The sequence below is a fragment of the Myotis nattereri genome, assembly GCF_964212035.1.
Source record: "Myotis nattereri genome assembly, chromosome: X".
Taxonomy (NCBI): Eukaryota; Metazoa; Chordata; class Mammalia; order Chiroptera; family Vespertilionidae; genus Myotis; species Myotis nattereri.
The window spans coordinates 55,367,921-55,395,204 of NC_138078.1; the positions used below are offsets into that span (position 1 = coordinate 55,367,921).

General features: G+C 41.2%; 1 long non-coding RNA gene across 2 annotated transcripts in view; it reads left to right on the forward strand.

Annotated features, from left to right (window-relative positions):
* The window catches only part of LOC308510837, a 91,501-nt gene extending 69,385 nt beyond the window's left edge, over window positions 1-22,116 (forward strand). For both annotated transcript variants that reach the window (XR_013995440.1, XR_013995441.1), the window contains 2 exons: window positions 19,549-19,792; window positions 19,889-22,116. This is a non-coding gene — a long non-coding RNA (uncharacterized lncRNA). The remainder of the gene's footprint in view (window positions 1-19,548; window positions 19,793-19,888) is intronic.
* The last annotated feature ends 5,168 nt before the right edge of the window (window positions 22,117-27,284 follow it).

Sequence of the window (27,284 nt, forward strand, 5' to 3'; positions counted from 1 at the left end):
TCTTTTTACACTGCAGGTTTATTGAATAGAATTGAAACTGCTCGTTTAAAATGGCTTAGTGACCAAAGTTTGTTTTTACTATTTAAACAAGTTCAGCGGATTGTACAACAAAGACAATATCCTTTCTATATTACTCACATAAAGGCTCACATTTTATTACCCGGCCCTTTGGCAAAAGGAAATGTACATGCTGATCAATTGGTAGCTTTATTAAAAGAGGCCTCAGAATCTCATCAGCTTTTTCATCAGCCTGCCAAAATGTTGTCTAAACAATTCTTAATCTCTTGCCAGCAGGCAAAACAGATTCTCAGAGAATGTCCCACTTGTGTGTTACATCTACCTCAAGGGCCTAATACAGGAGTCAACCCTAGAGGTTTGCTAAGGGACCATATCTGGCAAATGGATGTAACACATTATATGTCCTTTGGATGCCTTGGGGCATTGCATGTCTCTGTAGACACCTTTTCAAAAGTCCTTTGGGCTACTGCATCTACAGGGGAGACGGCAAAACAGGTTATTAATCATTGCTTGGCTGCTTTTGCCATCATGGTAATTCCAAAAATTATTAAAATTGATAATGGGCCTGCTTACACAAGCTGTCATTTCTAGCAATTTTGTAAAAAGTGGAAAATTCAGCACATTACAGGAATACCGTATAATTCCCAAGGACAGGCTATTATTGAACGACTGCTTCAGTGGCTAAAATCCCAACTTGAAAGACAAAAAGGGGGGATAATGATGTAGAAATCACCTGTGGGAAGGCTGCACCAAGCCTTAATTACCTTAAATTTTTTCACTTGTGATGCTGATGGCAAGACACCCATGGAGTTACACTGGTGTCAAAATAAAACAAAGGAAAATGGTCTAGTTAAATGGAAAGATCTTGAATCTGGCTTATGGAAGGGACACGATCCATTATTAACCTTTGGTTGAGGGTATGCTTGTATATATCCAGAAAATTTCCCTAAACCTGTGTGGATTCCTGCCAGAAATATTAAACTGCAACATGGATCTAAGAGCGGAACTAGCCAGACTAATGAGGACCTTGTGCCTGGAGCCACACCATGCAGCTGTAGACAATCGGCTACCCCAGCCACAAACAGCAGCTTCAGGCAACACACTGAAGATAAGGAGTGGAAGAAGAACACAGCGGACAATGAACAGCCCAGAGATGACTTGGGGAGTGATAAAGAAGACTGTCCAGTAAGCTGAACGAATTTGTGAAGAGACCAGTACTCCAAGAACGCCTGAAAATGTCTTTCTTGCCATGCTGGCAATAACCAGCTGTGCGGTAATGTATAATTACCCGGGTGTCCTCACCCTGCTTCCCTGTTTTATATGACACAAGAATCAAACAACTGCTCCTTTGCATGTAGAATTAAAGCTGGGTAGCATCACACCAAAGGAAGGGGAAGCGAAAACCTAGTTAATTACTATCACTGCTTCTAGGAGAGGTTAAGAAAATTTAACATTACTAAGACACCCCCCCCCCCCTTAAGCCATTATGTGAAAAATCTTATGAATGGCACCTACTAGCAGCAAACTTGAGAACAGTTTTTTTCCTTTGTGGATTGAAGCCCCTATGGGTCTGCATATAGTAATAATCAATGAAAATCAGCTACTGCAATTGCACCAGTAAAATGATATAGTTTAATATAATAACTTCAATGAAAAATCACCTTCTTGGTGCTTAAAGTAAAAACAACACCACCCTTGATATTTTAAAATTACAGCAGCATACTGTATAATTATCCCAGGCAAACTGAAAAATCTAATTCCTTAGATACCTAGCAACAATTTAAAGAAAGAATTTGCTCCTTTACTTTTGCCTTTTAGCATAACCACTATTACCTGTCTCATTCTTGTTCTTATTGCTTTAATTTTAGTCTTCAGATGCGGAATAAAAATCTTAAAAGAGTTGAAACTCTGCAAGTGATATATCAACCTCTATTAAGAATTTAAAGGAGGGGGAAATGCTGGAGACCAAGATCAAAAGTAATTGATATAAATATGAGGAGTCTGGCAGAAGGCTGACCAGGACTCCTTTTAATATTCACAGAGTAAATATCTACATTTTATTACCTGCTGCTGACTCAATGGCCTAAAGCAAACTCCCCAAAGACCTGTCAATCTTACTGTTTGCTAAACATTACCATTGATATGTCTGTTTGCATTCCTAAAGGCAATTGTGTATCCTAGCTAATAAAAGCAGCTGGGAAAGGAGCAATAGGGAGAACTTGACTTTTTTTTTTTTTTAATATATTTTTAAATATATTTTATTGATTTTTTACAGAGAGGAAGAGAGAGAGATAGAGAGTTAGAAACATCGATGAGAGAGAAACATCGATCAGCTGCCTCCTGCACATCCCCCACTGGGGAAGTGCCCACAACCCAGGTACATGCCCTTGACCGAAATCGAAACCGGGACCCCTCAGTCCGCAGGCCAACGCTCTATCCACTGAGCCAAACCAGTTTCGGTTTCGGCGAAAACTTGACTTCTTTAGTTGAGTTATTCTCTGGTTCTCCTGGTAATTATAAAAATTAATATTCCGTCTTGTGTATATTTGCGCGTCAGCCCTCCTCCCTCCAAGTCTTTGAACCCGTGAAAACCACACTGGCCGTGGACTCTCGCACCTGTCTTGTTCCTGTTCTTAAGGGAAATGGTTTTAGTTTTTGCCCATTGAGTATGATGTTGGCTGTGGGTTTGTCATATATGGCTTTTATTATGTTGAGGTATGATCCTTCTAGTCCCACCTTGCTGAGAGTTTTTATCAACAAGGCGTGTTGGATTTTGTCAAATGCTTTTTCTGTGTCAATTGATGTCGAGTAACACTCCCTCCACGTTCTGCGTGGAGTAGGGTTCGGTATCTGAAACAGGAACCGCACAACAAATGAGAGAAAAAGACACTAGATAATTTTGCAATATTGGGGGACCAGGCGGGCAAGTCCCGAAGGACTTCCACCTATGCTCAGGCCGCTCCAATCTTTTATTGATCTGAGGTAGCCCTTAGGGTAAGGAGGTTTCAATGACACACAGATCAGCAGACAATTTCCAGGAATAGACAAAGTATCTGATTAGCTCATCAATAGAATTCCGGGAGTAGGCAGAGTATCTGAATAACAATAATCAACAAGGATCTACATAAGTATCTAAGGAATTAAGTGAACTAAGGTGGGGATGCTTCAACTATTATTACCTAAATTAACTGGGTGGTGCACAGTTCTGACCTTTGCTAGGACTTCAAAGGTTACTAGCTTTTGGGGGTCTCTGTCTAAACTCAGCTAGTGAAGACAATGAATGGACTCCAGCAAATTGATATGACTGTGTGTGTTTTTTTCATTCTATTTGTTTATGTGATGTATCACGTTTATTGATTTTCGGATATTGTACCATCCTTGCATCCCTGGGATAAATCCTACTTGTTCATGGTGTGTGATCTTTCTGATGTACTGCTGGATCCTATTTGCTAGAATTTTGTTGAGGATTTTGGCATCTATGTTCATGAGGGATATTGGCCTGTAATTCTCTTTCATTGTGTTGTCTTTACCTGGTTTTGGTATTAGGGTGATACCAAATCTGGTTTCATAGAATGAGCTTGGAAGTGTTGCTTCCTCTTGAATTTTTTGGAATAGTCTGAGGAGAATACGTTTTAGTTCTTCCTTGAATGTTTGGTAAAACTTTCCTGTGAAGCCGTCTGGCCCCGAGCTTTTGTTTGCCAGAAGCTTTTTGATAACTGCTTCAATTTCTTACATAGTTATTGGCCTACTGAGATTTTTAGATTCTTACTGAATGAGTTTTGGAAGGTTGTAGTTTTCTAGGAATATGTCCATTTCTCCCAGGTTGTGTAGTTTGTTGGAGTAGAGTTGTTCATAGTATTTTTTAACAGTCATTTGTATTTCTGTGGGGTCTGTTGTTATTTTGCCTCTATCAGTTCTGATTTTGTTTATTTGGGTCCTCTCCCTTTACTTCTTGGTGAGCCTGGCTAGAGGTTCATCCATCTGGTTTATCCTTTCAAAGGACCAGCTCTTGGTTTCATTGATCTGATGTATTGTTTTTTTGGTCTCTATGTCATTTATTTCTGCTCTGATCTTTATTAGCACCTTCCTTCTGCACACTCTGAGCTTTTCTTGTTGCTCTCTTTCTAATTCTTTGAGCTGTAGATTTAGATGATTTACTACCATTTTTTCTTGTTTTTTGAGGTAGGCCTGTAGAGCTATAAACTTCCCTCTCAGGACTGCTTTCATTGTGTCTCATAGGTTTTGGATTGTTGTGTTTTCATTGTCATTAGTTTCCAGGATGTTTTTTTTGTTTGTTTTTTATTTTATTTTATTAAATCTTTATTGTTCAGATTATTACATTTGTTCCTCTTTTTTTCCCCCATAGCTCCCCTCCACCCAGTTCCCACCCCACCCTATGCCCTTACCCCCCCACTGTCCTCATCCATACGTGCACAATTTTTGTCCAGTCTCTTCCCGCATCTCCCACACCCCTCTCCCCCCAAAAATAGTGAGTCCATTCCCTTTCTATGTCCCTGATTCTATTATAATCACCAGTTCATTCTGTTCATCAGATTATTCACTTGATTCTTAGATTCACTTGTTGATAGATGCATATTTGTTGTTCATAATTTGTATCTTTATCTTTTTCTTCTTCTTCCACTTCTTAAAGGATACCTTTCAGCATTTCATATAATACTGGTTTGGTAGTGATGCACTCCTTTAGCTTTTCCTTATCTGTGAAGCTCTTTATCTGACCTTCAATTCTGAATGATAGCTTTGCTGGATAAAGTAATCTTGGTTGTAGGTTCTTGGTATTCATCACTTTGAATATTTCTTGCCACTACCTTCTGGCCTGCAAAGTTTCTGTTGAGAAATCAGCTGACAGTCATATGGGTATTCCCTTGTAGGTAACTGAGTTTCTTTCTCTTGCTGCGTTTAAGATTCTTTCTTTGTCTTTTGCTCTTGGCATTTTAATTATGATGTGTCTTGATGTGGTCCTCTTTGGATTCCTTTTGTTTGGGGTTCTCTGCGCTTCCTGGACTTGTAAGTCTATTTCTTTCGCCAGGTAGGGGAAGTTTTCTGTCATTATTTCTTCAAATAGGTTTTCAATATCTTGGTCTCTCTCATCTTCTGGCACCCCTATAATTCTGATGTTTATACACTTGAAGCTGTCCCAGAGGCTCCGTACACTATCTTCGTATTTTCGGATTCTTTTTTCATTTTGCTTTCCTGGTTGTGTCTTTTTTGCTTCTTCGCATTTCAAATCTTTGCCTTGATTCTTGCGCTCCTCTGGTCTGCTGTTGGGAGTCTGTATAATATTCATTATTTCAGTCCGTGTATGCTTAATTTCTAGTTGGTTCTTTATCATAACATCGAGGGTCTCATTAGATTTCTTGTAGATCTCAATAACTTTATCAGCGGCTTCTAGACAGTTCTTGAGAGACCTTAAAAGTGTGGTTCTGAACTCAATATCCTCCATTGACAGTTTTGTCCTGTTTCTTTCTCTCCACATTTTTTATGCTTTCTTGTTGCACCCCCTAGTGGTCTTTGTGCGCAGTCTTGTTGCAGTTAAGCCTTGATTTTTGTAGTTAATACTTTGGGGATTTGACCTCCAGGCCAACTGGCTGTGAGAATCAGCTGTGTCTGCAGTGGGAAAACTTCTGTCTTCTAGGGAGGTGCTAATCTAGCCTTTGCCTGAGGCTCTCTGGCAAATGGCTCTGTGCAGGGCTTGGGCGGTGCAGGTCACACGGGATTAACAGGGTGGGTGGAGGGAGCAGTTATTGCTGCTCTCAGTCCCGTCCCCAGAGGCTCTGCCTCTCAGAGTCCCAGCAACCGCTGCAAACCTCGGAGAGAAAGCTGCCCACGCGTTCCGACCGATGCCAGACAGTCCCGCTTCTCCCGTTTGAGTCTGGGTCCCTAGAGACTCACCCAGAACTGGAGCTCAGAATCTGAGACTCCCTTCCGATTGAAAACGACAACCGCGCCCTCAGCTACCAGCCCGCTCCGCGCATACCTCTGCACCTTTGTATTTTCCGCACTGCGCCTCCTCTGAGTCTCGTATGCTGTTCTCTTTCCTTCTAGTTGAAGAATTTCCCCTCAGCCAGTCTTCCTGTGGTTCTGGGCGATGTCCGTTCCGTCTTTTAGTTGTATTTTTGAAGTGGTTTTTCGAGGCAGCTAACTCCGGTGTTTACCTATGCCGCCATCTTGGTTTCTCCCAGGATGTTTTTAATTTCTTCTTTGATTTCATTGGTAACCCAATCATTATTTAATAACATGTTAGTCAGCTGCCAAGTGTTTGAGTGTTTTGGATTGTTTTTATTGTAGTTTATTTCTAATATTATGCCATTGTTGTCTGAAAAGATGCTTGGTATGATTTCAATCTTCTTGAATTTGGGGAGACTTTGTGACCCAATATGTGGTCTATTTTTGAAAATGTCCTATGTGCACTTGAGACGAACGTATATTTCGTGGCTTTGGGGTGAAATGTTCTGAAGATGTCAATTAAGTCCATCTGATCTAGTGAGTCATTTAGGATTGCTGTTTCTTTGCTGATTTTTTGTCTAGAGGATTTATCCAGTGATGTTAGTGGTGTATTAAAGTCCCCTGCTATGACTGTATTGTTGTCGATCTCTCCCTTGATATCTTCCAGGAGTTTTTTTATGTATTTGGGTGCTCCTACATTGGGTGCATATATATTTATCAGGGTTATATCCTCTTGTTGTATCAATCCCTTTAGTATTATGAGGTGGCCTTGCTTATCTCTTGTTATGGCCTTCATTTCGAGGTCTATTTTGTCCGATATAAGTATTGCTACCCCAGCTTTTTTTTATTTTCATTTGCCTGAAAGGTATTTTTCCATCCCTTCATTTTCAGTCTGTGTGAGTCCCTTCTTCTGAGGTGGGTCTCTTGTAGACAGCATATATATGGGTCATATTTTTTTATCCAGTCAGCCACTCGATGTCTTTTGATTGGAGCATTTAGTCCATTTACGTTTAAAGTTATTTGTTTTCTTTTCTTTAATTGTTTTATTGCTTAAAGTATTACAAAGAGTATTATATATGTCTCCTTTTTTTTTTCTCGCGTTGACCCTCCCCTAGCGTCCCATGCCCCCCAGTGTCTTGTGTCCATTGGTTATGCTCGTATGCATGCATACAAGTCCTTCGGTTGATCTCTTACCCCCCCCTCTCACCCCCAACCCTCCCCAACCTTCCCGCTGTATTTTAAAGTTGTTATTGAAAGGTACTTGTTTGTAGCCATTTTTATATTTTGTGCCGGTTTTCTTTCTTAGCTTTTTATTTCTTCTTTTTACAGCAGTCCCTTTAGCATTTCTTGCATTGCTGGCTTGATGGTGATAAACCCCCTTAGCCTTTTTTTTTTTCTTTGTCTGTGAAGCTTCTTATTTCTCCAATTTTGATTGATAGCCTTGCTCGATAGAGTATGCTTGGATTCAGTCCCTTGCTTTGCATCACTTTGTAAATTTCCGTCCATTCTTTTCTGGCCTTATCTTTTCTGTTGAGAAATCATTTTATAATCTAATGGGAGATCCCTTGTATGTAACTTTCCGTTTCTCTCTCACAGCCTTTAAGATTCTCTCTTTGTCCTGAACATTTGCCATGATAATTATGACGTGTCTTAGTGTGGGTCTTTTCAGGTTCATCTTGTTTGGGACTCTCTGTTTTGTGTGACTTTTTTCTTCCCCACCACAGGGAAGTTTTCTGACATCATTTCTTCAAATAGGTTTTCTCACCCTTGTTCCTCTTCCTATTGTTCTGGCACCCCTGTTATTCGTATGTTGCTTCGTTTCATGTTGGTTCATAGCTCCCTTAGGCTCTCCTCCTGTCTATTAATTTTTTTCTCCATTTGTAGTTCAGTTTGGGTGTGTTTTGTTTCTCTGTCTTCTAAATTGCTAATTCGGTCCTCCGCTTCTCCTAGTCTACTGTTGAAACTTTCCATGGTGTTTTTTATTCCAGCTATATCACTCTTCATTTCTTTTTGATTCTTACATAAGTTGTTGACTTTTTCCTCCATCCGGTTTATGCACTCTAGGACCCTTATTCTGAATTATTTTTTCTGACATATTGCATGCCTCTGATTCACTTAGCCGCTTTTCTGGCGATTGTTCCTTTTCTTTCCTTTGGTGGTTTCTTTGTCTATCCATTTTTGGTCTCACCGACTGATCTAGATGTCGAATCATGCAGGGGCTGCTCCTTGGGTGGCAGTGGTTCCTCGGCCTGCAGTTGCTCCTCAAGTGGTCGCGGTAGTGGCTTCTCCTCAGTTGGCAGCGGCTCCTCTGTTGGGTGTGTTCGCAGCAGTGGTGTCTCCTCTGGCTGGTAGCTGAGGCTGCTCCCACAGCTGCTGTTCCTTGAACAGGGGTAGGCTGATCACGAGGCTGTTGCTCTACAGGTGGGAGCAGACTGAGCGCGGCTGCTGCTCCTTGGACAGGAGCAGGATGTTCACATGGCTTCTGCTTCTCGGATGGGCCCGGAGTACTCATGTGGCTGCTGCTCCTTGGATTGGGGCTGGCTGCATGCTGCTGCTGTTGCTCAGATGGGACGGGCTGCTTGTGTGGCTGCCAGTCTTCGAACAGGGGCAGGTTTCTTACGGGGCTACTGCTCCTCATACTGGTGTTGGCTACTCGTGCAGTTGCTGCTGCTCAGATGGGGAACAGGCTGCTTGTGTGGCTGCTGCTCCTCGGGTGGGAATGAGCTGCACGTGTGGCTGCTGCTCCTCAGATGGGGCGTGATGCTCACCCAGCTGCTACTCGTCAGACAGGTGCAGACTGCGTGTGGCTCCTGCTCCTTGGACCAGTGTGGGCTGCACAGGGTTGCTGCTCCTCAGATGTAGATGTTTTGCTCGTGTGGCTGCTGCTCCTCAGACTGGGGGAGGCTGCTCAGGTGACTGCTGCTCCTTTAATGGGAGCGGGCTGCTCATGGAGATGCTGTTCCTCGTATGGGTATGAGCTGCTCACACCGCTGCTGCTCCTCATATAGGGGCAGGCTGCTTGTGTAGCTGCTGCTCCTTGGATAGGGGCAGGTTGCTCGCACACCTACTGCTCCTCAGACAGGAGGAGGGTGTGGGATGCGCAGCTTCTGCTCCTTGGATGGGGGTGGGCTGTTTGGTGGTGCCGCTCCTCAATCGTGGGCAGGCTGCTTGTGCAGCTGCTGCTCCTCCGACGTGGCAGGCTGCTCACGTGGTTGCTGCTCCTCAGTCGAGGGAGCGAGCCATTCACACAGCTGACAGCTGCTGCTCCTTGGACAGGGGCAGGCCATGTGAGACTTATGCTCTTAGGCCTGGGGAAGGCTGCTCGCGGGGCTGCTGTTCCTTGGACAGGAGAAGTCTGCTCATGTGTCTGCTGCTTGTGTGGTTGCAGTGCCCCGGGCTAAGGCGTTGGGCCAGTTAGAGGGGAACATGCTTCAGAACTCACAGGAGCCTGCACCCAGTGTGGTTGGAGACTCGTTGAACATGGGGCCACAGCCAAAGTAGCAGGTCCCTGTCAGTGGTGTCCTAGGTGTTATCTGAGGGTACCCTAGGTGGTGGTTAGGCCTGGCTCCCAGTTACAGCAGCTCTCCCCTTAAAAACGCTAGGTTTCTGAGGATGAGCCAACCTCCTGGAGCTGCTTACATGGTAGTAAAGGCTGCCTAGTTAGGCGAACCAGTTTAGCCTCATCCCGAAGGTCCTGCAGGATTTATCTGTGCCTCACTCACACACACACACACACACACACACACACACACATCCCACATGTCCACACACTCCTCTTTTGGTCCCTCACTGACTTACGCTCTCTCCCTCATTGCCGCCTTCTTCCTGCCTCTGTAGTTTGATCTGAGTTGTTATTGACCCATTTGTGGATGCAGTTTACTCTCCAGGTGTCTGGTTATGAGGCTCACTCTCTAGCACCTGGCCAGACAGGATAAAATTCACCTCGACAAGACACAACACAAAGGGACCAAAGCATAAATGTACTCACAGCAATTATAACCCTACTATAAGTGACCACCTGAGAAAAGAGAATTAGGGTCAAGAAAATAGAACATAAATGATATAGAAGAGAGCGAAAAAGATAACAGAGGAAAGAAAAAGGAAGAAAAGGAGATTATATGTATATGGGGGGGAAATACAGTACCAATACATGAACAAACAAAATAAACAAACAAAATAATAAAATTAAAAAATAGAACAAATAGAAATAAAAAAAAATACAAACACCAACCCCCCAGCAAAGAGGGTGGGGGCAGAATCTGTAGATGCTGAGCTTATATATAGAAGATAAGGTTAAGACTTGGAAGAATATGGGGAGGAGCTCAGTTCAGTATAGAGGAAGTAGAAAGGGAATGGGTGGATAAGAGGAAAGAAAACGAGAAAGAATTGATTTCAAAAATAGTATAAAAATAGCAAATAAAAATAGAGTGATGGAAAATAATGTGAAAAGAAATAGAGAATAAAGCAACAAACAAAAACAGGAAAATGAAGAAAAAAGAGATAACAAAGTAATAAAAAATAAAATAAAATGAAATAAAATAAAATAAAAATGAAAAAGTGAAGTGTTCCTTTGGCTGGCTTAAGATCCCAGTCTTCTGTACTGTAGTGTTTCTTTCGATTGCTGTGACTAAAAGTCTCTCTTTAGTCCAGCCCCTTTGTGCTCTCAGGGACTATTTAGGGTTTTTGTTTTGTTTTGTTTTGTTTTTAATCCTTTTACCATTCAGTGTGGAATCTGGGTGTGGCTGTATTAGTTGCCTGGATACTGGAGAAAGGGGCTATCTCTTTAGCACAAAATGGCTTCCCAGGTCCCAGGCTCAGGCATGACTCAGCACCAAACTCGCTGACACTTCTCCTGGATCCCCCTCTTTCCCCAGATTCCACAATTCCGCACCTTCTCCCATGCTCCAGCCACGGGTAAGTGTCTATATCTGAAAGGTCCTATGAACTAGGCTCTATGAAGAAAGGCACAAGCCGCAGAGCTTGGAGAGGCTGCACCTCTGCGCACTCCTCTCTGCTGGCACTCTTCAGCCTTTACTGACTGTGGACCCAGATCTAGAATCCCCTGCGAGGGGGGAAAGGTTGCACCTCTGCATGCTCTTCTGCTGGCACTCCTCAGCCTTTCCTGATTGTGGACCCAGATCTAGAATCCCCTACCGACCAGCAGTTCTGCATACCTTCTTTCCACTGCGCCCGTCCCAAGCCGTTGCTGTGTGGGTTCCCTCTGATCCCCAGGGCCCAGAATTCTGGCCAATTATCCTTCCCAGAGCCTTGATTTTACCTTTCTTCAGGAGTCCTCTGCCATTCCCGGCTGCAAACTGTCTCCCAGCTGAATCTCTTTCGGGCTGGATTTTACTCGTTTCAGCTGCTCACCCTATCTGCTCCGGGACAAGGCCCGGGACATGTCCATCTATACCGCTGCCATTTTCGATCCCCTCCAGTTCTGTGAGATTTGATGGTTGTAGAACCAGCTGCCTGATGGCTCTTTTAACTTTGTCCCACAGTTTCTCAATTGGATTTAGATCTGGTGATTGTGGGGGCCACCTAAGCAAGGTAAAGTCTCCCTCATGTTCTTGAAACCACTGCTGCACAATATGAGCACTGTGGCATGGCGCATTGTCTTGTTGGAAAAGCCATCTCCATTGGGATACGCCATCAACATGATAGGATGAACTTGATCAGCAATGATACTTAGGTATGTTGTGCTATTCAGACGTCATTCCACACAAATTAAAGGGCCCAAATCATGCCAGGAAAACATGCCCCAAACCATTACACTACCCCCACCAGCTTGAAGGGTTGTACTCATGCATGTGGGGTGCATGCTTTCATGCTATTTCTGCCAAATTCTCACTCTGCCATCTGCATGATGCAACTGGAAATGTGATTCATCAGACCACATGACTTTTTTCCAATTCTCTACTCTCCAATCCTTGTGTTCCTGTGCGAATTGGAGACATTTTATCTTGGTAACTGCAGACAGCAAAGGTGTTCGAACAGGCCTTCGGCTTCCGTATCCCATATGATGCAGTGTATGGTTAATTTGCCTACAAACGTCAGGTGGTCATAATAATCTGGCCACTCAGTGTGTGTGTGTGTGTATCCCATGTTCAAAGGCTGTTAAATAGCATTGTTTACCCAGATCTTCAGAAAAAAAATCACTTCTACTGTCGTGGTAAACAACCTACCTATTTTTAATGGTCTGGCCCTCTAGCAACTTCAGTGCGAAATCATAGCTACTTTGCCTACAAACGTCAGGTGGTCATAATAATCTGGCCACTCAGACTGTGTGTGTGTGTGTGTGTGTGTGTAGCCTAAGTTGTGAGGCATGGTGTGAGTCACTTGGTAGGTAAAGGAATTTTGCAGAGATACGTAGAGGTCAACAGTGATGGCCAGGATCCCAGAAGATGAGGAGAAAATTATCTGTTAGAAGCATACTCTGCAGCCACTGTGGAAGACAATATGGAGTTTCCTCAAAAAGTTAAAAATGGAATTCCCATTTGACCCAGTGATCCCACTTCTAGGAATATATCCCAAGAAACCAGAAACACCAATCAGATAGGGTATATGCACCCCTATGTTCATAGCAGCACAATTTACCATAGCTAAGATTTGGAAACAACCTAAGTGCCCATCAGCAGATGAGTGGATTAAAAAACTGTGGTACATCTATACAATGGAATAATATGCAACTCTAAAAAAGAGGGAACTTTTACCATTTGCAACAGCATGGATGGAACTGGAGAGCATTATGCTAAGCGAAATAAGCCAGTCGGAGAAAGATAAATGTCACACAATCTTACTCATATGTGGGATATAATGACCAACATAATTTGATGAATAAAAATAGATCCAGAGACAACTGGCAAGGGAGGTGTGTGTGTGGGGGGGGGGGGGGGTTAGAGAGCAACTAAAGGACTTGTATGCATGCATATAGCATAACCAATGGACACAGACATTGGGGCAGTTGGGGTTTGTCCAGGGTGGGAATGGCTGAGGGGGTGGGGGGAGGTGGATTAGTCGGGGGAAAAAGGAGATATGTAAAACTTTAGATAGTAAATAAATGGAAAAAAATAACAATCATATTCACCATAGCCAGCATTGACAGCTGACTCTGGATGTGGATGTAGTCTCTTGAGAACTTAATAATCATCAGCACAATTCCTCCCAGGAAGTCATCAGTATCAAGATTTTTAATAAGGGGGAAAGTGGGAGAGTACAGAGCAGTTAAAAAGCACAATGCAGTCAGTACCAGGGCATTTTCAACCTTGTACATCTCACCTGATCATTTTTACAAACTATCCTGGCTCTGAGCTCCAGAGCACTGCAGTGTAGGAAAGGAATTAGGAGAATATCATAGTATTGTTGTATTACTGCTGCAAGTTGCTTAATAACAGTGAAGGGGAAAGGTGATGGCCTTTCCATATTGGGTGGGATTGGGGTGAGGAAAAGTGGATAATAGACAGGAGGTGGGATCAAGAGAGAAGGGGATGGAAAGATACAAGTCATTATAGAGCATGACCTGGCTATACTAGAGGTGCTCAGAGCAGGATGGCTGAGTTATCACTCTCTTGCTGTGCCTCCCAGGTTTTCAGTCTCTGCTATCTCCATTTGTGTCAGGTCTTTCAAAAACAGGGCTTTCTGTTCCCTAGTCCCAAATATATATATTTATGTATGTATCTTAGGGTACAGCTATCTCTGCACACTCTTGGGCACAACAGGGAGTGCCAGGTCTTGACACTATTTTGTTTTATGTCTTGCCCTTAATGAAACATTAGAAAAACTGATGCCACGATTGCAGCAAAAGCCCCTATGTAGGGTTTCTGTGGGAAACTGATACAGGGTTAAGCCTCGGACTGACCTGCTGGCAAAGTCACAAACAAGTCCTAGCTTAGAGAGCACAATCCTCTTAGCATAATTAGGCTTGACCTTATAACACTCCCTAGATCTTATCTGGGAATCTAATGGGCTGAGGAAGTGCAGGAAGTATAACCATGGTGTAAACAAGTGAAACTCACAAGAAAAGTGTAACTTTGGTAACCACTGCCTTGTTTACTGCTCACTATAAAAAGCTTGGTGAGGCCTGAGCACAGTGGAAGTCCTTCCTCTTGCTGGGTTAGACTTGGAGAACTTCAATTTAAAAAGAAATCTTTTTCTTTTACACTAAGTAACCTACAGGGTTACTTCCTGGATGTTGACTGATAGTGCCGCAAGGCCATGTATTACAAGTCAAAATCATTAAACATTTATTGTGACTGTACTTTCAGATTTGGTATTTTAACAGCAAATCATTAGAGTATCCTATAAATATTAGTGGAAAATATTTCAAAATTTTAAAATTTCTCCTTTTCATTAAATTTAAGATAATATGTTTAAACAGCATTCCCTTTTGGCGTATTCGCATATACAGAGGGATCATGGGAAGCCTTCGGTAACCTTTTTTAGAAGAATTTTACTTTACTAGGATTCAATTGCTTACAAAGATACTGGCTTCTTATAGTAGGTACAGTTAGTAAATTTAGTAAAATTTTATGTCTGATTCACGAGGTGCAAATGCTGTTCCACCTGCAGCCTAATTTAAAATGCAGCGGCAAGGAGCTTTTGCTATTTTAAATTACATCTTAAAATTCTGCTGCATTTTAAGAAATATCCAACAAAATAACTTGTTTTGCCCTTTCTTAGAGGCAAAAACTTAAAATATATTAATTTATATTTGATAAAGCCTTCCATGTGATTTCAAGTATATTAAATTGGCTTTATTAAAAAATCTTTTAAGAAGAGAAAATACACTTTTGAAAACATTCCAGGGCCCATGAAATGTCCCAAAGTCACTCCTTGGTTATAGTTTTGAAATCCAACTTGAAAGACCATCAAATATATATGTGTATATATGATTTAAAGATTATATACCTTTTATAATTATTAAGAGATATCAATTAAATTAAAACTGATCTTAGCATATAAAAATTTTGGTTGGGATCACAGAATTTACCCTCTTTTTTCAATCAGACAAATGTTGAAATTTTACTATAATTATATGATTTCTCCCAATTTATTTAACCAGAACTTTAAATTCTTAGCTGGCAAGTTAAATATTTAGCATTTCTCAATCAATAACATTTTTAAGAATAAACTTCAAAAATGCAAGACATAATCAACCAACAGATTTAATTCTGTCCTCTAGATTTTTCATGAGGCAGATTTAGCAATTTAGCAAACTCCCAAAGCCCTAGGCTGCCATTGCTCCCAAGGATGGGAAACTGGGAAGCAAGCCTGTCTTTAGAAGTTGCCACTGGCAGGAAATTTTTGGTCTACCTGCTTGTTCTGTTGGGGGACGGGAGGCTAGCCCTTCCTCCATTAGAAATTGCTTTGGGAAGCCAGCCTTAATTAAAGAGCGTCGCTGTCTTTTACCTGGGCTACTTAGATTTTTATAATTAATATAGTTCAATAATTCTTGAGATTCAAATCCAAATTATTATTTTAAGGTATACTCTTTAGCAAATTTTTATAACAGAGACAATTTTACTGAATTTCTTTTTCGGCCTTGAAGTTAACTTTTTAACACCCTTCATTAGCATTTAAAAACTGTTCTTTATTATGGAAATATACCAATCTTGTTGCTAGGATCTAGCCAGCATCTTTTTTCCCTTGGGTAAAATTTGCCATTTTTCTTGGGAAATAATCAGTCTTGGGTTTTATTCTGTACATTTGGAAAGAGATTTCAGCTCAAAACTCTATCTAAATGTCCAAAATCGGACGATGCGCGCCTTAGTTCCAAACCAGTTTCTCTTTACACGTGCACAGAAATCCCAGACGCATTTTTTTAAATTTTGTAAAACTTTTCAATCACGAGAAGAGTTTAATTTAGAATACTTGGGGAGGAGGCATCCATATTGGATCGCCATGTGCTCCCTTCTTTGCTTTCCCCACATCCTGCTTTGGGGGAAGTTTCAGCAAATGACTCAGATGGCATATTTTTCCCAAAGTCATGCTTAATAGAAAAAGACATTTTAAATTTTTTCCTTTTTCGCTTTCCAAAGTTATGGCTAGCACCCAAGGTTATCTTGGCCAAACTTTGCACTTCCCGACATGTTCTCCGGTAATTTTTAAACAATACATTAAGTAATCTCATTGCGGGAGAGCTTATAACTCTGCCCTCTCCTGCCACCTTTGAATCTCTCCACACCAGAGGTGGATTCGGTAGCGGAATTTCATTTCTTATTACAGATTTTAGATTCCAAATACAAATTAAGATTTTAATTTGAACAAGAAACCACATTAAGATGACCATGGCACTCTTTTTTCTTTCAGCCTGATTTAAAAAAGTACCTTTTAATATTCCAATTTCTTTATAATTTGGCCTTTTAGCACAGGTGATTCTATTAACGGAGAAGTAAACATTTCAGGATTAGGACATGGAGGTGGAGGGAGCCATGAAAGCCATTCCTCCCATTTTTTCTTTTCTTTCTGCTCCTCCTTAGGAGCGGAGGGTGCAAGGGGAGGAGATTTATCCTCCTTGGCCTCTCTTAAAGGCTCTAGTAAATGAAATACTGTGTTTCACAAGGAAAAACAGTTTTTGGAGGCAAGTTTTTCCCTGCTGCTGACCTTTTTTCAAGTTCTAACTTTTTTGCAAGCATTCAATATCTAATGTACCTTTTTCAAGAAAACAAAAGTTATGTTCCATAACAACATGCAAAAACTGTAAGAGATTACCTTCTGAAACTTTTAACTCCTTAAACATGCAACTCAAAAGTCTATAATAAAGTTTCTTACTTTTTTTTTTTTTTTTAAAGCCCAATCTACTTTTTTAAAGCCGAATCCTGCCCCATTAGCCTGGTTGAGAAAACGTTCCCACACCGCCTACAGCTCTGGACTACTGTAGCTGATTGTGGCCGTTTGTGTGCGGTGAAATAACCCCTCACCTTTACGGTGAATTTTCCTACCTTTACGGTGAATTCTTTGTTCCTCACTTTGCCTTCACTTCCAGAGCCCCACGTTAGGCGCCAGATGTCGTAAGTGTTCCCCTCCACGTCCTGCGTGGTTCAGGGTTCGGGTCTGGAACAGGAGCCGCACAACAAATGAAATAGAAAAGACACGAGAATAATTTGGGAATATTGGGGGACCAGGCGAGAGAGTCCAACTCAAGAGGAAGGACTTCCACTGTGCTCAGGCCTCACCAAGCTTTTTATAGTGAGCAGTAAACAAGGCAGTGGTTACCAAAGTTACACTTTTCTTGTGAGTTTCACTTGTTTACACCATGGTTATACTTCCTGCACTTCCTCAGCCCATTAGATTCCCAGATAAGATCTAGGGAGTGTTATAAGGTCAAGCCTAATTATGCTAAGAGGATTGTGCTCTCTAAGCTAGGACTTGTTTGTGACTTTGCCAGCAGGTCAGTCCGAGGCTTAACCCTATATCAGTTTCCCACAGGTTTCTAAGGAATTTTGACAGTAAAGCCGAGAGCATCACAGTTTGCTGTTCCCACTTGCAATACCTCTCCTAACTACCCCCCAATTCCTCTTTCACCATCTTCTCCCACCCCCACTTGGCAGCTCTCACTATTTCTTTGGCCTTCTCCTCCTGTTATTTCCCCTCCCCCAAGCCTCTATCTCACCTGGATCCCAATCATTTTACCTTTCTGCTCATCTCCCTTCATGCCCCATCATTCTCCCTCTCAGACCCAATCACTGCCCCAACTCCTCCTCAGGCTACTTCTCTGCTCCTCACTTGTGTTCTTCCTCCTAAATGGTTCTAGAATCCAGTTTACCTCTCCTCAGGTTAACTTCCCTCTGCGGCCCCTTGCCCACCAGGAACCCGCCTCTCACTACCTCTCTAACTGGATCTTTCTCGATGCTGTAACCCCATCCATCCACCATTCCATTGCTATTCCTCAGGCTATATCTTCGCCAAGTTCCTGCTGAGATCCCAGGTTGCACTCTCTCCAGCACTGGCTGGCACTACTTCTTGGCTCTGATTCCCTATCTCCATTTATACTCTCAACCACCATTAGCCTCATCCTGATTTGCACCCACTTGAAACTCCACTTGTAATATTTCTCTGCTCTAGCCCTCCCTCCAGTTCTTGCTCATGTTTTCTCTTAGGTCTTTGTTCAGACCTCTCTGCAGCCTGTCGAGAGCTTTGCTCAGATTCAGGTTACACTACCTTTCTCTACTCACTCTCTACCTGCTCTGAATCCCCTGCCCCCACTCAAACTACCTTTCCAATTGCTTACTCACTCTAAATCCCTCATGTGATTTGGAACCCAGAACCCCAATTGCCTGACTCAGGTCAAGAGAACAATTCCCATCAGCTGTGACGATCAAAGACTTAGAGATCCAGGTAGATTTTTTTTCTTCAAGCATTGTGTAGGTTGTAGTATTTTTTCTCATTGATCCAAATACAGCATGAAGTATTAGCAATGATGCATGACTAACCAAGAAATCTGGAGTAATGAAACTGTCACTACTCATGTCAAGGTGAGACTAATTTCTATATAGGGCAGAAGTGATGTTAATAATTTCTACCAAAATTAGTAATAAGTTTCAAACAGTTGGTTCTATTTGTATGATTCCCATCAGTGGGAAAACTACTCTGACTATTCACATAAACAATGAGTAATTTCTCCAGGTGGTGTGCCTGAATAATCACAGGTGGCCTCATTTTGGAGATCACATCTGAGTCAGAATTTCAGCCTTGCCCATTTATAGAATTACGGTCTCTGTGTACAGAGAAGTCTCAGAATACTGTTTGTAAGGTGGATAAAGTGTTAATCTGGAACAAAGAGGACCAAATGACCTAGCTGCAAAGAAACGTAATGTCTGTTAGAAGCATTATATCTATCTATTTTATTATTTAAACAACAACAAAAAAATAAAACAATGAATTCCATTAATTATTTCAGGTGGCAAGTATTTGGAACATTGTCCTACAAAGATTATTGGATTCAAACTCAGAATTTCCAGGAGGTGATCACTAGTACTAATAATTGTGTTGTTTTTCTGTGGGACACATGCAAAGTCACAGGTTATCTGTTTAAGGACATTTGCTATGTAGCAAGTGTAAATACTATTGGTTGTAATTACTTATGGTCTCATTTGATGACAGTGAAATTGCCCATAGGTTTTTTGTTTGATTGTTTGCTTTTTGTTTTTGTGTTTTTAAATCATGGGTATCATGTCCAGTGATAGGTAAAACTGAGGGTAGTGGCTCCTATTTGGTACAATTTAATGGCAGTTATAAAGACAAAGAAAGAAGAAAAGTCACAGTTAGGAGTGAATGACTACCATGGGTCTATAGAAAATTAGAAGAATGATTACAAGCAAGTAGATGAAAAATAAAACAGGAATTAGAAAGGGATCTTGTTCTGACTCTTGGGAGGCAAGCTGTTCATTGTCCATGTTGTCTGTTTCTGAACATTTGCTGCTTCTGGTAGATTTCTGAGAATCCTAGGTTTGACATTATGTATTAGAGGAGCTTTCCATTAGGAATTCTGATTTTATTCTTTAGTTGTGAGAAATGAATATAAGGATTGACTCCCTGGAGTTTCACTTTTGTGTTTATTTTTAACAGTATGTGAAAAGATCTCTTCTATCAAGGCTCAGGAACAGTTTCTCTCTAGAGAGTGATGTCATCGAAATGTTTGTATAGGAGTTTTATACCATCTTTCTACTCCCACCCCCCCCCCCCCAAAAGAACACCAGTTTTGATAATTAAGCATGGATAAGAGGGCCAGTGTGGAAGTCCAGGAGTCTAGCAGAGAAATTCCAGCACACTGCTAGAGCAAAAACTCTTGAGATTGAACTCACTGAAGAAGGTAAGAGAAACAGTTTAATCTCCTCAAATCACCCCTTCCCCAAGGTGGCACAGGTGAGTTAAGAGAGACCTTCTTAATCTATGATTTCTTCCACAGGAAAAAATGGAAGAGCATGAGTGGGTGCCTGGCTTCCCAGATGTGCCGTATGCTGCCAAAGAGGAGCATTTCCTTCTTACCCCATGCAGAATACTGAGTAAAGGATATGACTCATTGGCCAGCAAATAACTGCAATAGCAGCTACGGCTGGAAAAGCATGGAACAATATCAAAGAGATGTAGATCCTACTAACTGCTTCATAAACTCATCAGTCTGCCCACAAACTGCTGGGGATGACTCATCAATGGACACCCCCACATTGGTCCACAGGTACCCCAACACACATCTCCCCAACACATACCTCGAACCCAGAGATATTTTCCTGTCGCACCTTTGCAGGTGGTGTCTGTGAGCCTTTGTAGAAGGTTAGTGGGCACACGCAGTAAGAAGGCCTGACAGTGGGATTGGGAAAAAGCACACAAACTTTGAGTTTTCTACATTCACCTACAGAAGGCAAATGGGAGGTTGTCAGTACCCAGCCTGGCTTTGCAGAATTTAGAAAAGTGTTAAAATCTCGAGTCCCCCCTACCGTCAGCAGGAAACAGGAATTGTGGGACAGGTGTATCCATAGGAAAAGGTCAGAGAAAGTCTCAAAATCCCTAACAGGGCAGATGGAAGGCATTTGTCTCCCAAAGCCAGTCAGTAAAAACTGAAGTAGGTGATGCCTCTTTAGATGTGAAGACGGTAATGCAAGGATTCAAAAAACAAGAAAAATCAAAGAAACATGACTCCAAAAAAAGAAAACAATTGTCCAGGAACCAGCTCCAAATAAATGGAGATCTGTGATTTGCTTGATACAGAATTCAAAATAGTTGTTTTAAGGGAGGTCACTAAAGTACAAGAAAGGGGAAGGTTGGGAGGAACCAAGATGGCAACATAGGTAAACACCGGAGTTTGCTGCCTCGAACAACCACTTCAAAAATACAACTAAAAGACGGAACGGACATCATCCAGAACCACAGGAAGGCTGGCTGAGTGGAAGTTCTACAACTAGGAGGAAAGAGTAAAACATACCGAGACTCAGAGGAGGCGCAGTGCTGAAGTAAAATACTAAGGTGTGGAGTGCATGTGGAGCAGGCTGGCGGCTGAGGGCGTGGTTGTTGTTTTTAATCAGGAGGGAGTCTCAGACTCTGAGCTCCAGCTCTGGGTGAGTCTCTAGGGACCCAGACTCATACGGGAGAAGCGGGACTGTCTGGCATCGCTCAGAACCCTAGGGCACCTTTCTCTCCATGGGGCTTGCAGCAATTACTGGGACACTGAGAAGCAGAGCCTCTGAGGGCAAGACTGAGAGCAGCCATAATTGCTAACCCCGCCCTGGTGATCCTGTGGGACCCGCCCTACCCAAGCCCTGCAGGGAGACTTTTGCTGGATAGCCTCAGGCAAAGGCTAGATTAGCACCTCCCTAGAGATCCAGGAGCCAGGAAGCACAGAGTCAGAGTGGTACCATCCAGTTTGCAGCTCTGTGGAACCATAAAAGACACACTCAGGGGGAAGACTCAGTGAGCACCAAAGCCCCATTGAAGCAAGTCTAGCCCCAGAGGAGTGTCCTCAGCACAGAAGTTCTCCCACTGCAGACACAGCTGATTCTCACAGCCAATTGGCCTGGAGGTCAATTCCTCCCAGTGATAACTACAAAAATCAAGGCTTAATTACAACAAGACTGTGCACAAAGCCCACAAGGGGGTGCACCAAGAGTGTCTACCTCAGATAATTGGGACACTTAGCACAGAAAGGAACTCTATTGACACAGCGAAGCATAAGAAATGCGGAGACATACATAAGACACTGGGGGATAAGGGAGGCTAGGGGACTGTCTAGGGCGGGGGGGAAAAAATGGACACATATGTAATACCCTTTGTAATACTTTAAGCATTAAAAAAAAAAAATGCCGAGACAAAGAAACAGGACACAAGCGACAGAATTGGAGGAAAGCAAACTGCTGGATATAGAGTTCAAAACCACACTTTTAAGGTCTTTAAAGAACTGTCTAGAAGCCGCCGATAAACTTAATAAGGCCCTCGAAAAGACTGGTGAGACCGCCGATAAATGTAATGAGATCCTCAGGAAATCTAATGAGACCCTCGATGTTGTGATAAAGCACCAACTAGAAATTAAGCATACACTGAGTGAAATAAAGAACATTATACAGACTCCCAACAACAGACCAGAGGATCGCAAGAATCAAGTCAAAGATTTGAAATACGAAGAAACAAAAAACACCCAACCGGAAAAGCAAAATGAAAAGAGAATCCAAAAATACGAAGATAGTGTAAGGAGCCTCTGGGACAGCTTCAAGCGTACCAACATCCGAATTATAGGGGTGCCAGAAGAAGAGAGAGAGCAAGATATTGAAAACCTATTTGAAGAAATAATGACAGAATACTTCCCCTACCTGGTCAAGAAATAGACTTACAAGTCCAGGAAGCGCAGAGAACCCCAAACAAAAGGAATCCAAAGAGGACCACACCAAGACACATCATAATTAAAATGCCAAGAGCAAAAGACAAAGCGAGAATCCTAAAAGCAGCAAGAGAAAGAAAATCAGTTACCTACAAGGGAGTACCCATACGACTGTAAGCTGATTTCTCAACAGAAACTTTGCAGGCCAGAAGGGAGTGGCAAGAAATATTCAAAGTGATGAATACCAAGAACCTACAACCAAGACTATTTATCCAGCAAAGCTATCATTCAGAACTGAAGGCCAGATAAGAGCTTCACAGATAAGGAAAACCTAAAGGAGTTCATCACCACCAAACCAGTATTATATGAAATGCTGAAAGGTATCCTTTAAGAAGAGGAAGAAGAAGAAAAAGGTAAAGATACAAATTATGAACAACAAATACACATCTATTAACAAGTGAATCTAAAAATCAAGGGAATAAATAATCTGATGAACAGTATGAACTGGCGATTATAATAGAATCAGGGACATAGAAAGGGAATGGACTATTCTTGTGGGGGGGAAAGGGGTGTGGGGTGAGGGAAGAGATTGGACAATAATCGTGCACCTATTGATGAGGACAGTGGGTGGGGAGTGAGGGTGGGGTGGGAACTGGGTGGAGGGGAGTTATGGTGGGAAAAAAGAGTAACTAATGTAATAATCTGAACAATAAAGATTTACTTAAAAAATAATTAAAAAAATAAAGTACAAGAAAACATACAAAGTTAAGTTGATGAAATCAGGCAAACAATACATTAACTTTAATAGACAGAAATCGTTAAGAAAAACAAAAAAATTCTGGATCTTCAGAATACAATTAATAAAATGAAAATAAAAATCAGTAGAGACCATCAACAAAAGACTGGTTCAAGCAGAAGAAAGAATCTGTGAAACAGAAGACAGATCATTTGAAATTATCCAGTCAGATGGGAGGACAAAGTAAAAGAATGCAAAGAGGTAACAAAAGCCTACATAGTTACTTCCCCTACAATTTCATCACAAATCAATCTTTCCTAATATGCATCTTTTAAAATTTGTCTAAAATAAAAGACAGAGAATTTTAAATGAAACAAGAAGAGAAAAATAAACTCACTTACAGGAGAATGCCTATAAGGCTATCATTCAATTTCTTAGCAAAAATCTTGCAGCCCAGGAGACAGTAGAATGATATACACAAATCGCTGAAAGGAAAATCTGTCAACCAAGAATACTTTACCTGGCCAAAGATGTCCTTTAGAAATCAAAGAGTAATAAAGACATTTCCTGATAAACGAAAGCTTAGTGAGTTCATCACCACTAGACCTGCCTTATTTCTTATGCTTAAAGGAATTCCCCAAGAAGAAATAAAAGGGCACTAATTATACTACTAACCACGGTAATCAAAACAGCCTCATCCTGGCACAAGAACAGGTATATAGTTCAGTGGAACAGAACAGAGAACCCAGAAATCAACACAAGCCATTACGTTCAAGTAATATTTGACAAAGGAGGCAAGAGCATACAATGGCATCAAGACAGTCTCTTCAATAAATGTGTTGGGAAAATTGCATAGATACATGCCAAAAAATGAAACTAGACCACCAAATTACACCATACATAAGAATAAACTGAAAATGCATAACATACTTAAATGTAAGTCGTGAAACCATTAGAATTCTAGAAGAAACCATTGGAGGCAAAATCTCAGCCATGTCTCATAAAAACATGCAGGGATAAAAAGAAATGTGCTATAAAGCCATTAAGAAACAAGGTGTTAATTTAAACTCATATTGATAAGTGAAAGAAGCCAGTCTGTTCATTTATTTTATGAATTAGAATATAGTTTATCTTGAATATATCAAGATATCAAGGTTATCTAGAATATTTCATGTACAATTGCAAGCAATATACATTTTGCTGTTGGGTATAGTGTTCTGCAAATGTCAGTTATGACAAGTTGATTCTAATGTTGTTTAGATCTATTAACTTTCTACCTGATTGTTCCATTAAATCGTAAGAGTATTGAAATTTCCAAATATAACCATGGAATTGTCTGTGTCTTCTTACATTTCTGTCAGTTTTTGCTTCAGGTATTGTAGGAATTGTTAGGTCTTGTAGGCAAATTGCCCTCTTTATTATTATGTAATGTTCTTCTTTATCCTTCTTCTGAAGTCTACTTTTTTATATTAATATAGCCATCCCAACTTTCTTTTGATTAGTGTTTGTATTATATACTTTATCTGTCTTTTTATTTATAGTTATTTTCTGGTATAAAGAATATAGTTGGATCTCAAGGAAGATTTGAATACCATTTAATTTTATATTTTACACGACTATACAAGCTATCTATTTTTTTTTTTCTTGAGTCAGCTATGTTAAGTTATATTTTTTCTTAGAATTTGTCTCTTTCCTCTAAATTTTCAATCCTATAGACATGAATTCTTCATACCGGTTCTCTAATCTTTTTAATCTTTATATTCTCTTTTTGTTCCCCTTTTCTTTAATATTATTTCTATGTATCTTTTTTTTATGTTGATGCATCTGCCAAATGTTTGTCCATTTTGTAGTTTTGTAAGAGGAATAAATGTGGGGTTTTGTTGAATTTTATTGTATCTTTGTTGTCTATTTCATGAATTGATACCTTTACCTCTAATACCTCCTTCCTTCTACTTTTGTTTTCCCCCCTACTGCCCCTATTTATTCTTAGCTTGGATATTTAGCTTATTAAAGCTGTAAAGTTTTCTCAAAGCATGCTTTTCCATATCTCACAGGTTTTTATATGTAATATTTTCTTTATTATTAAATTTAAGTATTTTAAGATGTACCTCATGATTTCTTCTTTGATTCATATTTGGAAATGTGCTTGTTTTTTGTTTTTTTTTTATAGAAATGTGTTTTCAAAGGAAAAAAACTTTGAATTATGAAGTATAGGTAGATGTTTTATATACCTTCTTTATTAATATATAACTTAATTTCAGTGAGGTAAGACAGCATGAATTCTCTAATACCAATTCTTTAAATTTGTAAATAATTTTATATGGTCTAAAGCAGAATCAATTTTGTTACTAACTGTTCCAAATGAACTTCAAACGAGTTATGTTTTCTGTATTTCTTCAAAGCAGAAGTGTGTATGTCTCCATGTACATTTGGCAAAGCTTGTAAGTTGTGTTGTTTAAAACTTCTGTATGCTATTGATTTGTATATTACTTCTCAATCATTAAAAAGACCTGTTGAATTCTTTCACTCCCTTGGTGGTGGTTTTTTTTTTTTTTTTTTTCAGTTTCTCTGTGGACATAATAGCAATTGATGCTTTTGTATATTTTGAGACTATTTTTAAGTGTATATGAATTATTTTATAACATTTTCATGGAGGTGACATCCCATCATGTTTGCCGTACCTTATTGATTAGAAGCAAGATATAGATTCTACCCACATTTAAGGGGATATTACACAGTGTGTGGACCATGAACGATCCTTCTTTGAGATCTACCCTTAGAGTCTTATTTCCACAAAAAACATTAGTTATTATTAAACACCTCCTAGATAATATAAGTGGCTTAGATCACTTTAACTGCCTATATACTCATCCCAACTTCTATTGTCATGTATTTGACAAAGTAGACTTCATCAAATTTAAAACTTCTGGGCTGAAAAAGGCATTGTTGATACCAAAAAAAAGCTACCAGTTGGTAGGATCATTTCCAAATAATATATCTGATAACATCAAGAATATTTCTAGCCTGGCCATCATGGCTCAGTGGTTCAGCATCGACCTATGAACCAGGAGGTCATGGTTCGATTTCCGGTCAGGGAAAATGCCCAAGTAGCAGGCTTGATCCCCAGTTTGGGGCATGCAGGAAGCAGCCAAACAGTGATTCTCTCTCATCACTGATGTTTCTATTTCTCCCTTTCCCTTCCTCTAGTCCCTGACCGGGTAGTTCAGTTGGTTAGAACATTATCCTGCTATGCCAAGATTGCAGGTTTGATTCCTAGCCAGAGCACATAGAAGAATCTACCAATGAATGCATAAATGTGTCTAACAACAAATCTCTCTTTCTTTCTGAAATCAATCAAAAAAGATTTTTTTAAAGAATATTTCTAGGAAAAACCAAGATGACGGCATAGGTAAACACCGGAGTTTGCTGCCTAACAACCACTTCAAAAATACAACTGAAAGGCGGAACGGACATCATCCAGAACCACAGGAAGGCTGGCTGAGTGAAAATTCTACAACTAGGAGGAAAGAAAAGCTTACCGAGACTCAGAGGAGGCGCAGTACGGAAGTAAAATACTAAGGTGCGGAGGTACATGCAGAGCGGACTGGCGGCTGAGGGCGCGGTTGTTGTTTTCAATCCGGAGGGAGTCTCAGGCTCTGAGCTCCAGTTCCGGGCGAGTTTCTAGGGACCCAGACTCATACAGGAGAAGCGGGACTGTCTGGCATTGGTCGGAACTTGAGGTCAGCTTTCTCTTCGAGGGGCTTACAGCGATTACTGGGACATTGAGAAGCAGAGCTTCTGAGGGCAGGACTGAGAGCAGCCATAACTGCTAGCCCCACCCTGTTGATCCCATGGGACCTGCCCCGCCCAAGCCCTGCAGGGAGGCTTTTGCTGGATAGCCTCTGGCAAAGGCTAGATTAGCACCTCCCTAGAGATCCAGGAGCCAGGAAACCCAGAGGTCAGAGTGGTACCATCCAGTTTGCAACTCTGTAGAACCATAAAGGACACACTCAGGGGGCAGACTCAGTGAGCACCAAAGCCCCATTGAAGCAAGTCTTGCCCCGGAGGGGTGTCTCCAGCACAGAAGTTCTCCCGCTGCAGACACAGCTGATTTTCACAGCCAATTGGCCTGGAGGTCAATTCCTCCCAGTGATACCTACAACAATCAAGGCTTAACTACAACAAGACTGTGCACAAAGCCCACAAGGGGGTGCACCAAGAGTGTCCTCCTCAGGTAATTGGGGAGGCTGAACCACTGGG